General features: G+C 42.2%; 1 long non-coding RNA gene across 1 annotated transcript in view; it reads right to left on the minus strand.

The window, feature by feature from the left end:
* Positions 1–11,290: 11,290 nt before the first annotated feature.
* Positions 11,291–15,315, minus strand: part of LOC106724570 — a 13,534-nt gene continuing 9,509 nt past the window's right edge. The window contains exon 2 of the long non-coding RNA XR_001360414.1: positions 11,291–13,170. This is a non-coding gene — a long non-coding RNA (uncharacterized LOC106724570). The remainder of the gene's footprint in view (positions 13,171–15,315) is intronic.

Raw genomic sequence — 15,315 nt, forward strand, 5'->3', positions numbered from 1 at the left:
AATCCTTACAGCCTTTGTCTCTCCTCCCATCCCCTGCCTTCGTATCCTCTTCCTCAGGCAGCAACTGTGACATCTCAGAGAAATGAAAGCATGCCATCCCAGAAAAACAGCCACCCACCAACTGGCTTTTCCTGGGCTTCAGGCCACCCCCACCCAAGGGCACTCAGTAGAGTTTGCTAGCCAGTGACCCAACTGTTCTCCTTGACTTGTCCAAACTGGAATGTTCCACAGTGGCAAGGGGCACATGCCAAAAGAGAGCATTTGCACTCTACAACAAAGGAACCGCTCTCCTGCCTGTGGCAGTGGGTGTCATACACACACACACACACACACACACACTCACACACTCACACACACACATAGGGAAATAGAGTCCAGAGAAGGGAAGAGAAAGGGAATCCTTAAAATATAAACTTTTTGTGTTACAGACATCCCTTGGGCTCCCCGCCTTTCCACTGGCAAATGGCACCTTCAGTCCCTCTGCGTTGAAGCATATCAACGTGCCTTATCCATCACCAACCATACGTGTGTGAGGAATGGGTTGTGCGGGACAGGAGAGTGTGGAAGGAGGTGCAAAAGAGTGAAGAAAAAAAGATGGAGAGAGTGTGGAGGGAAAAGGAAGGGGATTTTATTTTAAATAATGAGAGCAAATACTGTATTCCTGAATTCTGTAACTTCCACATACTAGTAAGTTGCTGCGTGTTGGGAAGTTTCTAAATAGGAGGCGACTCCTTTTCAAACTCCAATTCTCAAACTCCACCAATGTAGTGCTATTTTTATCAAACCCACAGAGGTGCTGCTGAAGAAGAAGGCTTTCAAAATGGTCTCTAGGGGTATTGACTTGGAGAATTATGAAGAAGCAGACATTTAGAAAGAAAAATCCAATGAAGAGAGTCAACACTAAAGCATTCAGATATTTCTCTCCCTTACTTTATTTGCTTCTCTTTGCTTCTCGCTTCTCTTCGTCCCTCCCTGCTTCCTGCCTGTTGTGTTCCCCTTGCTCCCTGTGGGAGGCCCTTGCCTTAATTCTGCACATCCTACCAGGGTACACAGTCTCTTCTTGTGGGGATGAGTCTATGAGTGTCACCCCCTGGGGAGCCACCAAGCCTTCCCCTTCAGTGATTTGCAGGAATGTCCCTGAGTTCCCCAAGCCAGAGCTGCTAAGCTTCAAGGTGACTGCAGTAGTGGAACTAAGCCAGCAAGCCTTCCCTCTACATCAGCTTGCAGGGGAAGGAGGACAAATAAGGCTAAACCAGGAAAAGCCCAGGACGTCCTGGGGGTGAGAGCTGAGAAGAGCATTAGTTGGGTGTTTAGCAGAGGCCCCGTGGCTCTCAATAGGGATAGGCGTCTGCTAATCATCGATGCCTCTCCTACTTCCCCCCACAAGTCGACCCTTAGCGTTTGCAGTTTTGACTCTTTGTAAACGACTCTAAAAGCCCATGACGCAGTCATTTATAATTTGGCTGAGACAGGAGTCTGTGCTCCCGTGGAGGCCGGTGTGAGGAAGTGAGTCATTTAGGAAGCAAGTGAGCCCCAGCGGCCTGCCATCCATCCATCCCTCCGCTTTGGAGGTTCTCATTTCGTCCGAAGTCTCATGTGATCCTCACAACAACACAGTGACACGGGTGTCTTCATCTTCACTTTAAGATGATGAAACTACAAGATCAAATGCTAAATCAGGTATTTGAGATCTAGGTAATCTCAAAGATTCTAGAGCACTTAAACACAGAGTCAGAGAGTGTGATCTGAAATATGTGCATGGAAGTTGGGAAATGATGGTCCCTGCAGTCAGGCATTAAACTTTTTTAAAAATCCCATTTTTCTCTCCCTCATCACCATTTATCCTCCCTGTACCCTCTTTTACCCCTACTCTGCCCCACCAGCAATCACCACACTGTTGTTCTTGTCCATGAGCTCTCTTTTTTCTCAGTCCCTCCCCCAATACCCCAGGCATTAAATTTTTGCCTGTACATTGAATGAAATTACACTTGAATTAAATTTTTTAAGGAACCAATTACATTCAGTGAAAAATTAATGAGGGAATAATTATTAACAGCTGGTTAAGTCAACCTAAAAGTCAAGATAGGTATCTTGCCCCACTAGATATGAGGACCTATCAGGCTGAACTTACAGAAACCGAGAGTAGATTGGTGGTTGCTAGGGGTGGAGGTGGGGGAATGGGGTGATGTTGGTTAAATGGTACAATTTTTCAATTGTAAGATGAATAAGTTCTGAGAATGTAATTTACAGCGTGATGACTATAGTTAACAATACTATATCATATACTTGAAAGTTGCTATATAGAGTGAATCTTAAAATGTTCTCACCACACACACACATACACGTTTACTGTGTTAGGTGATGGATGTGGTAACTAACCTTATTGTGATAATAATTTCACAATGTACACATATATCAAATCATCGTGTTATACACCTTAAACTTACATAATGTTGTATGTCAATTATATCTTAATAAAGCTGAAGGGTGAAAAATAACATCAGAATGCTACCATGGTGTTAGTTTAGTGTAATATTGATGTAAAACAGAAAAATAAAATGAATGAAATAGATTAGAGAGCTTAGAGACAGACCCAACAACATAGGAAAAAAATAGCTTCAAAAAGATGGAGTATTTAGAAGATGGTGTAGAGAAGACTGACTCATTTTATAAAAATAAATAAAATTGGATTTCTACTTGGAGGTAGACTCCAGGTAGATTAAAGATTTAAATGCTAAAAGGAAAGCTCTAGGGTCAATAGAAGAAAATATAGGCTACCATTCTTGAAACCTAGGAGAGGGAAGTACTTAAACAAAATTTCAAAGCATAAAGCAAATAGAGACAGGGAGTGGTGTGTGAATTTGATTACATCAAAAGTATGGAATTTCTCTTCAGTGAGGGACAGCACGGAAACATTAAGAAATAGATAATAAATTCAGCAAAGTGTTCCACAAAGTACAAAACAGGCATTGCAAGTCTAAACAACTAATATTTATGATATAGAAGTACATTATAATATACATTCAGCAATCAGCTGAAGAAATTGAAAGGTCAGCAAGCCTAAAAAAGAGATGTTCAAAGTTAATAGTAATCAGAGACATGCTAATGAAAACAGTGTGGTATGACTCAGCACGTTAGGTTTGCAAAACTTTTGGAGTGGGATATAGGAGCTCTCATGTTCTTCTGGAAGAAGGGAAGGCTAAAGTAGGATCTGGCAAGTCTTGGTAAAGCAGATATGACTGTACCTGGTGACAGAATTTCCGCTCCTAGGTATAGAGCCCCAAGAAATTCCCAGCAGGTCTGTAGAAGAGCTTGTACGAGGATATTTTTGGCAGGATATTTACTGATGCAGGGCAGAGTTGGTTGTAATCTGGCATCCATCCCTGGGAGAGAGGCTAAAATGTGGAGTGTCTACCTTGGGGTCAGAAACAATGGTCAAGGTGTGCTCATAACAACTTGGATGGTCCTTATAAGAGTGTTCTGAGTGAACTGGGTAAGAAAGGAATGAGATCTATAACCCAGTATCATTAGGTTAAGTTGAAAACACATGTGCACAAATATTGTCCATTATGCAAGAATACACACAAGCAAAAAGTTACACATTAAGCTCATTTTAATGCTTGCCTGGGATGGGGTGGGGGAAGATGAGAAGAGGAAGTGGGAATAAAATGAAAGAGAGAAAGGCTTTGAATTAACCAATAATAATATTTAATAAATTGAGAATCTTATGATACAAAAAAAGAATAATCATGAATATATTCTTGAAAGTAAAGGTTTCCTTACAGTCTTTTTATTGTGAACTAGAGGCCCCATGCACAAGATTCATGCACTGGCAGCGGGGGTGGGGGGGTAGGGGGGAGTTGTCCCTCAGCCCGGCCTGTGCCCTCTCCCAGTCCAGGACCCCTCACTCCTGCATTGAGCATCTGCCCCCTGGTGGTCAGTGCACGTCATAGCTAGCGGTCGTTCTGCCGTTTGGTTGATTTGCATATTGTGCTTTTATTATACAGTGGGGCCTTGACTTACTAGTGTCCTGACTAACGAGTTTTTCGAGATACGAGCCATCTCTCGGCCGATTTTTTGCTTTGAGTTGTGAGCTAAAATTCGGGTTACGAGCCAGCTTCAGATACCCCACCGCTAGTTGGCGCAGCGAACGTCACAGTGAATGCCACAACATCAGCCCAGCATCACGTGTCTCACTCATTCACTGTTGATTTGACATATGAGTAATTTGAGTTACGAGCTCCGTCACAGAACGAATTAAACTCGTAAGTCAAGGCCCCACTGTATAGGATAAGCCACGACCACCCCACCTTGTACCACCTCTGAGCATCCAACTGCAGCAGCAGGAGTTGGGGCAAGAGAATTTAACATTCCTTAAAACACAGCTATGAAGGTAGGTCACCCAAAACTGTAAGTGTGGTGCATTGATCAAGTAATGAATTCACTTTCAGGAAATTGACTTTCTGGAGAGCTGACAGAGCCATCAGGAAAATGTAGGGTCAAATTCTCTTTGATTGATGTCCATAACACATTGGAACAATGTAATTTTCTTGGCCTCAGTTTCTATATCTATGAAATATGGGAAACCAGTAAATGAAAAAATTTTTATAAGCCAATAAATATTCAGAAGCCCCCAAACCAAAGAATTAAGTTGGGTGGTTTCCAATGTAGTATGTTCCTTTGTGCAAGGACAGCAATATTCCTTCAATGGTTACTGGACATCATCCGTGCACTAGGCTCTGTGGTAGGAATGGGCACAGATTTCAATATTTGAGGTAAAAATCTACCACCCAGGGCCAAAACTTCCAAAGAATGTATATCTTCTAAGCAACCCAAGTGTAGCATCATTGAGGCAATATAATCTATAATAAGAAAAGCATAATATGCTAATTAGACTGGACAGCAGAACGATCTTCTGGATGTCCTTCCGGATGAAGCCAGGACTGCCAGGGCCGAGGCAAGCTGCCATGGCTGCGAGGGCCAAGCCCCTCGCATGAATTTTGTGCATCAGGCCTCTGGTATAAAATAAAATAAGATATAAACATGCCTATAATTATTAATGCATTTTTAAAAATATATTTTATTGATTTTTTTACAGAGAGGAAGGGAGAGGGATAGAGAGTTAGAAACATCGATGAGAGAGAAACATCGATCAGCTGCCTCCTGCACACTCCCCACTGGGGATGTGCCCGCAACAAGGTACATGCCCTTGACTGGAATCGAACCTGGGACCCTTGAGTCCGCAGGCCGATGCTCTATCCACTGAGCCAAACTGGTTAGGGCTTAATGCATTTTTGTTAGTAAAAAAAAGTTTGCTGCAAACATTAAGACTAATAGTGCATGATTTTCTTTGTTTCTTTTCTGCTTCTATTGAGTTAAACCTAGACCCCCCTCCAAGAAAAAGCTTTAAAAGATGTTCAAGTAAAAATACCTGTAAATCTGCATCCTATTCCAAATCTAAAACAGCCTTCCCCTTAGGTTCACTCTATGGTCAAAGATCTCTGTAATATTTTAAGCATATTATAAATATATATCCTAAATATTCTGTAGAAGCCATGTGGTACATGTAACTTGGTATTAAGAAAAAGTTGAACGTTTAGTGATTTGTTTTCAAAGAATCCTGAAATGGATGCAAATGTCCAAATATCACTGAGGTCAAAACAGCTTGGCCAAAGTGGCAACAAAAAATGTTAGATGCTTAGGCTAACATGGGAGAAAGGGAGAAGTAAAGACATTTTAAACAGCAACATTCAGATACATAAAGTTATTTCTCTCACATTGCTCTCCCCCAACCCCACTACTTATTTTATGAGAAAATAAACTGCTTTGCTTTTTCTGCTAAGGAAAAGAAAAGCCCAGGAAAGGATTTAAATTTGGGGGGAAGAAAATTTAAATACTTGAGTGCATTCCCTTGAGTCAAGCTGTGGGATATCGGGGAGTTTGGGCTTCTGTATTTTGTAAGTGTGATTCCATAGTGCACTTTTAATCTATAACAATACATTTTTCTTTTTTAACTTTGACAATGTCATTTTATAACAATGTTTTTCCTTTAAGAGACCAAGAATTCCTGATATTGAAGTTGAAAATTCCATAAGTACGTGAGATCCACTTATTGGCCTCCTATGAAAAACGAATGGAAAATTGGGGGTGGGAGGGGGAGGTGGTGGAAGAAAATGGAGCTATTATTGGTTTCTTCAGAGTAAAACTCAGGAGGACATTGGCTTACATAGCAGTAGGGGATTTATGTGGGCAAACAGGAGAGATGACACCAGCAAGGATCTGTCTAGGCTGTGTATGAAGCGTCTCTCCTTGGGGTGGGGGATGGTTAGCAGGGTTCACACTGGGCAATGAACAGAGTGGCCTCTGCAGTGACACACATACCCCTGCCCCACCCTCTGCTTGCAGAGATTGGGGTGGGGGGGCGGGCGTCCTCCATGGTGGTGGAGTTGGTGTCAAAATGCAGCCCTACCTTTCAAAGAGCCATCAGGCTTTTACCCTAAGTAATGGTCATGTTTAGAGCAAGAATGACATGTCCTCACTCACAGTAGATCCCCCAACTGCATGTCCAATTATGGCCTACGTTCTCTCAATATTTGTATTGTTTTAAATGTGGATACCACTGGGGAGTGGAAATTGGGGATGGGGCAGAGGACTACAATTTTTCATTAAAAGCTTTAAAAATTGCCCTGTCCAGTGTAGCTCAATTGGACGTCATCCCTGCACAAAAAGTTGCTGTTCCATTCCCAGTCAGGGTACATGCCTGGGTTTCCGGCTCATCCCCGGTGGGAGGTGTGTCGGAGGCAGCCGATCAGTGTGCTCTCACATCGATGTTTCTCTCTTCTCACTTTCTCTCTCTCTAAAAATCAATGAACTATTCTTTTAAAAAAAGCTTAAAAAATGTAAACTTGGTACATGTATAGCTTTGAGAAAAATATATTTTAAATCTCTGCTACTTCTTTTTTGTTATAGAAGTACAGTGGTAGTCTCCGCTCAGCCTAGGCCCTAGGGGGATACATTCCAAAAGCCCCAGTGGATGCCTGAAACCATGGATAGTACCGTACCCCATATTTACTGTTTTTTCTCCTGTACATATGGACTTTTTTACTTAAAGGAAGCACTTTATGGCTCCTCTTTGGCATATCTGAATTGCACTTTGGGGTCATTACTAAGTAAAATAAGGGTTATTTGAACACAAGCACTGTGACATCAAGAGTGTTGATTCGATATCCAAGACGAATGGGTAGGTAGCGTATGCAGCATGAATATGCTGGACAATGGGATGACTCATGACCTGGGTGAGAGATTTTAGCATGTTACTCGGTGCAATTTAAAACTTATGAATTGTTTATTTCTGGAATTTTCTATTTAATATTTTTGGACCATAGTTGATGGTGGGTAACTGAAACTGTGGATGGCAAAACCCTGGATAAGTGGGGGAATGCTCTAATACATACTCAATGGGAAAAATTTAGAAAATTCAGAGAACTTTCTCCAAGATGCACCATCCAGAAATACATATTTACTATTGACCTTTGTTCTAGATTCTTCCATATTTTCTCAACATATACATAGATATATTTTTAAAACAAAAATGGATCATGTAATAACATTTTGCTTTTGTTACTTAATATATCTTTATAACAAAATCCTAAGTCAAAGGATATACATTTGATACTATAGGACTTAGGACCCTTTGCTTCTAAGTGCCAGCATTTCAGGGTTAAGAACTTTAGGTAAAAAGGGGACAGGATATAGAAACAGCAGTGGAAATAAGTGGATTCCAGAGCTTAATGCCTCCAGCTCTCTGGGCCTCTTCTCTCTTTGGTTTCTTTTTATGTAATGGTTCATTATTCTCTTTTACTGAACATTGGTGGGAAATACTAGGACTGGTTGTAGAGTTTTACAACTTCCCATTTTAGCTCTCTGAGGAGATAAATCCCTGAGTTTTATAGACCACCAAAGGGCTCACTAGGATTGCTTAGATCCTCTAGCACAGTGGTGCTCAACCTGTGGGTCGCGACCCCTTTGGCGGTCGAACGACCCTTTCACAGGGGTTGCCTAAGACCATCCTGCATATCAGATATTTACATTACGATTCATAACAGTAGCAACATTACAGTTATGAAGTAGCAACGAAAATAATTTTATGGTTGGGTCACAACATGAGGAACTGTATTCAAAGGGCCAGAAGGTTGAGAACCACTGCTAGCCCCTTGTGGTTGTGAAAGATTCTTGTACAAACCTGGTGAATGGAGTGGAGGAAGAATTTTAAGTGGAGGAAGAATTTCAATTGGAGAAAGAATTTTAAGAAGAATGGCCCAGGAAAGGGGACCAAGCTGTTAACAGAGAAAGGGAGGATTCAGGGCAGAGAAAATAAGAGCATCCTCAATGAATATGTGTTCATATATAGTGCTCCAGAGAATATATATCGATATTCACTCCCTGGAGCAGTGTGTGAGCTGCCTGTTTTCCAGCAGTCTTGCCAGCACTGGAATTATCATCTATCATAATAAAAGCGTAATATGCTAATTAGACTGGACAGCCGAATGACCTTATGGACGACCTTATGGACGACCTTACGGACGAAGCTAGGGCTGCGAGGGCTGAGGCAAGCCGCCGCAGCCTCAAGGGCCGAGCCCCGTGCACAAATTTCACGCATCAGGCCTCTAGTATAAAAGAAAATCTTTGGTTAATTCGTTTAATGGGATTTACTTGTTTTTGGTTTTGTTTTGTTTTTTTTCCTGAATTCCTGCAAAACGGATAGCCCAGCACTATTTTCCATTAATGCTTCCGGGAAGAACCCCATCAGCACTTTGGTGTTATGTTCTCCCTCTCACTGACAGTGTTTCCCGATGTGGGGGTGGGATCCATTTTGAAGGTGACCCAGAGTCGTCAGTTTTGACTATTGTGACATCATGTGCTGCCTCTTCCTGGCACAGGAATGATGATTATACAAGAACACACATGAGGGGATGCCGCAGCAATAGCAAAACCACATGCCCCGCTGGGTGGCCTAACCTAGATTTCTGCCCTGAAAAGGGACTGTGGCAGGATGAGCAAGAGAAGTCTTTGATTGAACTTGACTCTTTACTAAAATGCAGACTTGGGTCTTGTGGGACTTTTGGACAAAGATATCAGGACCCTTTAAACTTACCAGAAAACATGTTTTCTTAAGGGTTCTGCCTTTCTTTTTAGTGGCTAGTGGGAGCAGGGGTGCATCTGCTCCTCTTCTGGTTGTGGATGAAAAAGGGGCCACATACTAACCCTGACAAGCTCAGGGGAGGCCTGTATGACGGCCTTACAAACTCTGAGACCCAAAATAACCACATGGGATGGTCTGAAATTAAAACTTTCTAGGTAAAAGGGAGACATGGTGGGTTGTCATGTCCTTGGCCGGTATCTTTCTTGACCAAGGTCAATCTTTACCTTAAATGAGCCTGTCTATTGCCTTTTTGCATTTAGGATACCATACCTTAGGAATTTCAGGGTTATTTCCTTTTCCCCCCAGACCCCTCAGCCAGGGCACAACCCCCACACCAGAGCAGAGACCACAAATCCCCTCATTGTTATTGTTATCCTGTTAATTGTCGACTGTTAACTACCTTATAACAACCTCTGTAAAATAAGTACATGTCTATTTGTTTTATTTTTTATCCAATCCCAGAGATTCCCCATTTTGCCTTCTCCCACCTCCCTAATCTATCGCCAGTGGATTTCATATAACCCCCTTACACCTCCTCCTTTGATTGTAATGTGTAAAATAAGCTGCAAAACTGCCATTCTCGGGAGCATTTTCTCAATCTGTTGAGATTCTGCTTCCCGGCAATTGTCATCAGTTTGGCTAAAATAAACTCACACAAATTCTCTACAGGTTTGAATGGTTCTTACGTTGACATGGTTTTATGCAAATCATATGGAAACTTGAGGGACCAGTACGGCATCTCAAATTTGGATGCAGGCTGTGGCTAGAACTGCTTCCATCCTGTGGCCCTCAAAGATGGGGGCGGGGGGCGGGTCAAGGGCAAGGACGGGGGAATTTGGAGGGTAATATTTACCCAAGTCCTGGGACCTGTCACAGATATGGAGTTGCTTCCAAAACCACCCAGTAATGTGGGAGTGGCTGGTATCTGTCAAGTCAAGCTGTGTGTGGGCTGCCTTTTTCTTAACACTATTTAATCTTCGACTTATATGGTCTAACCTGTTTTCATCGGGTGTTTTAGCCATAAAATCCCAAATTTGAAAGTGACCTTTTCGCTAGTCCCCTAGTGTGCACCTGCCACTGTTCATCTAATCTTCACCCACATGACCTCTGCTCTCTCAGATGGAAAATGGCCCTCCTTGTAAAATACATGTATTTTTTGACCAGTGTCAATGTAAACAACGTCCAAACCTGTAAGAATTTTTGTGAGTTTATTTGAGCCAAATTGATGATAATTTCTATAAAGCAAAATCTCAATGGATTGAGAAAATGGCACCTCTACCACTTATTTTATACATCAGAATCAAAGAGGAAGATATAAGGGGGTTACTTACATAAAATTTATTGGTGATAGATTAGGGAGATTGGATAAAGAGTAAAATGGAGAGATACTTAATTTACATTGGTGGGTACAGGATGTCCACAATGAACATTTACAGCAAGCACCTAGAGATGGTATTGGGGGAACAAAAGAACAATGAGGGGTTCCTGGTCTCCTGCTCTTCTGTGGAAGTTGTGCCCTGAGGGGTTTGGAGAAGGAGATTACTCTGACATTCCAAAGATTACATGATCAGGTATGTTACTTTAGGTGGAAAAGACGACTGGCTCAGTTAAGGTAAAGATTGACCTTGATTAGGGAAAAAATACCAGCCTAGGACATGACTACCTGCCATGAACCGCTCTTGTTAGAAAGCCTTAATTTCAGACCATCCTATGTGGTTACTTTAGATCCTTGAGTTTGTAATGCCACCATGTAGGCCTCCCTGAGCTTGTCAGGTTTAGTATGTGGCTACTTTTTCATCCACACCATCATAATGGTTTTCACGTGGCTGAGCCCGGTGCCTGCCTGGGAGCTCTGTTGGTGTGCCTCAGGACACCCTGCCTCTACTCCAGAGGCACACGTCCAGCTCTCAGGGAAGCTTCATCCATCACATGGTGGAACTGGGAGGCAGAGAGAAGCTGGCGGCCCCCGGCCCCTGACAGCACCCTGCCCCTGACTGCCGGTTTGCACCGGTGTGCTGTATTTAAGGAGATAGGCCGAAGTATTTGGTCCCATAGTTTGTGTTTAGAATAAAAATACAGAGAAGGTGGTCATTTATTAAATAGGTTTTATTGAACACCAATTTAGTTTCCAGAACATCTCAGATCCATTGTCAATGATAAAAAGTTTTACAAGCTTAATATGTACCCAGTCCTAGTTTTAGACCTCTACATGTATTTTCATTTCATTCTCATGAAAGACCTGTGAGGTAGATACTCCTGTTAATGTCCTCATTCTACATTTGAGGAAACTCAGGCCCAAAGAGGTCAAGCAAGTTGCCCAAATGGCACAGCTGGTTGGAGTCTGGGGAGCTGGGATCCCACACAGTCAGGCTCCAGTGCCTGTATCTAAGCTCCACACCTTGGGTCACATGTTCAGTGGACCTTCACATGCTCAGGAGGACATGTGGTTACAGACTAGCATTTCAGCAGCACTCACAAATGAAGGCTTTCTTGGCAGGATATTTCTTTAAAATGATACTCAAACATTTATTTTTAGTAAAACTTATTACATACTGGTAACACATACAAGTATGAATGCATGCTGCTTGGTTGTAGTATTTGTAGTTGGAGCATAAAAATACCCTATAATGAGGTTTTATTTATTTTTAGGTTTTTTTTTTGTGTGTGTGTGTGGTTTTTTTTTTTTTTTAATTTGGTCTTCCACCTTTCTGGTGTCTGTGGACACAAATTTGGCCTTGAGTTGTGGCCATGTACAATAGAAAAACAACAGCTACCATTTATTGAGGGATTATAGCTAGCTCTTTATACGCATTATCTTTTTAAGTTCCTAAATCAACTATAAGTATCATTGTTGTTATTTTACAGAAGAGGAAACTGAAGTTTATATAATGTGAACTGAGGTCGGAGAGGACATATCAGAGCTAATAAATGAGAAGGGCAGGATTCAAACCCAGGTCTCCCTGATTCCAAGGCATGTGCAGATGAGCGCCACACCCTCTGTAGGCTTGGTGGACTCTGGGCATCATGAGACCACATTATGTCAGAGTCCAGCATGTGAGCACATGTACCTCTGGAATTGAGCACTAGCTAAGTTTGGGGCATACTCCTTGGTTTTGGGCATACACTGTCAAAGATACACCATTTTGAAAGAGAAATTGGAAGGACAGGTGAGGTAAGAATTAGGGAGAGCTTTTTAACTCCTTTACACGTGTTCTCATTTCATTCCACACACAATCCTATGTGATAGGTGCTATGATTGTTATCACCCTTCTACAGACCAGGAAACTGAGTCCCGTGTATATTGCTTAGTGAATAGATACCTTGGGCTGAAAGGGTCAATAAAGCCTTAGTGGTACACAATGTGCCAGGCGTATATGGTGTGCTATGTAAGAAGTATTATGTTCGGAACTAGCCATGCTCTGACTTGCAATTCCATTTAATTGTGCCGTATTCATACATCCAGTTTCTTAACTTAGACTGTTAGCCCCTGTGAGCAGAAGTCCTGTCTCTGAGGTCTCACTCTTACCCTGGCTGGACCAGAGCTGGCAAAAATTCCCTCCTCAAAATCTTTATGGACTGTGTGTGTCAGGAGCATGTGAGGGGATCTAGTTGTGGGTGTAAAGCCACGGAACTCTGTGTGTCAAGTGTGAAAATATTGCAGACTTTTGAACCCAGGGCTCCTCTTTTCTCCCTTCCTGGGAACATAAGAGTATATGATAAAATCAGAGTCGTTTTCTTAAGGGAAGCGTTAGTATGTAATTTCAGCCACAGGCGGGTCTCTTCTGTTCCTCCAAGGACTGGGCATGGCCAGCCCTGCTGTAGCTGGTTGAAGGGGACCAAACCTCTCAGGAAGACGGACTTGGTTCCGTTTGACCAGCCAGAGCAGGAGGCAGCTCCATCGGGAGTGGCTGCAGGCAACCTCTAGTGTGAGGATTCCTTGGTATATTGCAAGCATCGTTGGTCCAAGCCTGCAACACAGAGAGAACCAGCATTAGCATGAGTCAGATCCCAGTGGATTGCCTTGCCCAGAACATCCTCTCACGGGATTTGTGAAAACCATACATAATTTTTATTTTGAATTGCATGACTTTATTTCCTTTCTTTGATCCTTATTATTTTTTCAAATATAAACATCATGAAGAACTAAAAAGATACAGAAAATTGTAGAATGTGGAAAACAAAAGTTTCTCATAATTCTCTCTCCTCCCATCTTCCAAAATAAATTTAACATTTTGGTTTATATTATTTGAATATCTTACATTTTAATTCTTATAATACTAGTAAATTAAAAATTATGGGTTTTTTTAATTCAAATTGGATACATATGTAGAAGAATATATGTAATACATATGTAAGTTGTGACACATAATGATAAAACCAATATCCACAAACAATCATCTACTTAGAAAGAGAACCTTACCAATATTATGAGGCTTCTAGAATGCTTTTCCCAATTTAGTTCTTTAATTTCTCCTCAGAGGTAACTATTATTCTGAGTTCCTTTTAAAAATATAGTTTTTACCATTTATGCATATATTCCTAAATAACATCTTGCTCATTTTTTGATATAATGGCATCATACCATAGGCATTCTTTTGCGACTTGTTATTTTCAGTTCAAATGTAAACTTCCCCTATAGTGATTGGCAGCTGCAGTTTATTCATTTTTATTGTTTTATAGTTTTCTAATATGTGAACGCACTACATTTTATTGAGTAATTATTTTTTCGGCGATAGACATTAAAGTTGTTTGGTTTGACAAATGTGTGACATGGAAAACTTTGATTCTTGTAGATTTTAAAGGAGAAATCTGGATTCCAGTGTGAAAGAACTTATGGGGCGACCTTGCAAAAGAAAAGCAACATCTGGGGGTAGAGCCAGACATTTATGTTGTAACCTGCTCTTCAAGTGATTCTGATGCAGCTAAAGTTTTAGAACCACTGGACTGGAGAGGTACCTACTGGTGTCTTCCTATTTCTGAGTGTGATCAAGGGGGTAGGGAGATGATTAAGCAGGAGACTCCCCCTAGTAAGGCAGCCTGGCTATCTGCATGATGTATTTGAACAGGTGGGGAAAGAGGAAGGAAGGAAGGGTAGTCAGAACTGCCCTCGGGGTAGGGGTTACCTGCCCTTTTATTTTTTCTCCCCGATGAAGAGAAGTGTAATTGAGTAGAAAGCCTGTGGTCTTGGTGTCGCACTTACGTGATTTCAAATACCACTTGCTTCCCGGCTCTACATTTTATTTAGTAATTTGCTCTTAGGAAGTTACGTCACATCTTTAAACCTCAGTTTCACATCTGCGTAGTTGGGGAGGGTAGCTGCCTTGCCTATCTGTCGCAAGGCTTAGTGAAAACAAAGGAAAGGTGGCCAACACTCAGTCCCCAGTGGGCACGATGGACACTCTCAGGGGTCAGGGAGTCTTAGAAACAATTCTGACTGTTTTTGAGGCCAAGAGTTTCACTCTCAACGCCAACCTGTCCTTCATGTATATTCCTTCCATCAGCACAGGTATGTTTATGTCATCTATGAAGTTGGAAACCACTTCAGGCAAAGCAGAACTGGTTTAACCAACCAGGCAGACATCTGCCAGATGGACCCCCTCTTGGGAGCTCTGTCCGGAATAAATAAGATATTCCAGAAATCAAAGAACCCAACAAGGCACTGTAGAAACAACAGCTAGTTGGAAGCACACTGGGATGGTGGTGGCGGGAAAGCACGGGTTCTAGGATGTCTGGGCAGGGTGATGTTGAGGCTTCTTTCTCGTGCGGAATCTCCTCTTTCTTGGCATGCATCCCGCTGGCTCAGCACCAGGCATCTTACCTTCACCCTCCTTCTCCTACCAATGACAGGGGGGGTCTTAAGACGGCAGTTCAGTTCTTCCTGTGGCTAACCTTGCCCTAGCCCAGCCATCCTTCCTCAGGTCCTCCTGGGGAACAAGGGAGTAGGCAGCCATGGGGTGCAGGTCAGCACCCAGTCTGAAATCAGGATGGAAAGAGTGTGTGGGTCCAGCTCGTCAGTCAGAACGTCATGCCTCTTAATTTCTTCAATCAGGACATTTCTCTTCATCATCTCTTTCTTCTTTACTCACATCCTGCCCTGCTCACACAGCTCCCTC

Source organism: Myotis brandtii, unplaced genomic scaffold, assembly GCF_000412655.1.
Source record: "Myotis brandtii unplaced genomic scaffold, ASM41265v1 scaffold893, whole genome shotgun sequence".
NCBI classification, from domain to species: domain Eukaryota; kingdom Metazoa; phylum Chordata; class Mammalia; order Chiroptera; family Vespertilionidae; genus Myotis; species Myotis brandtii.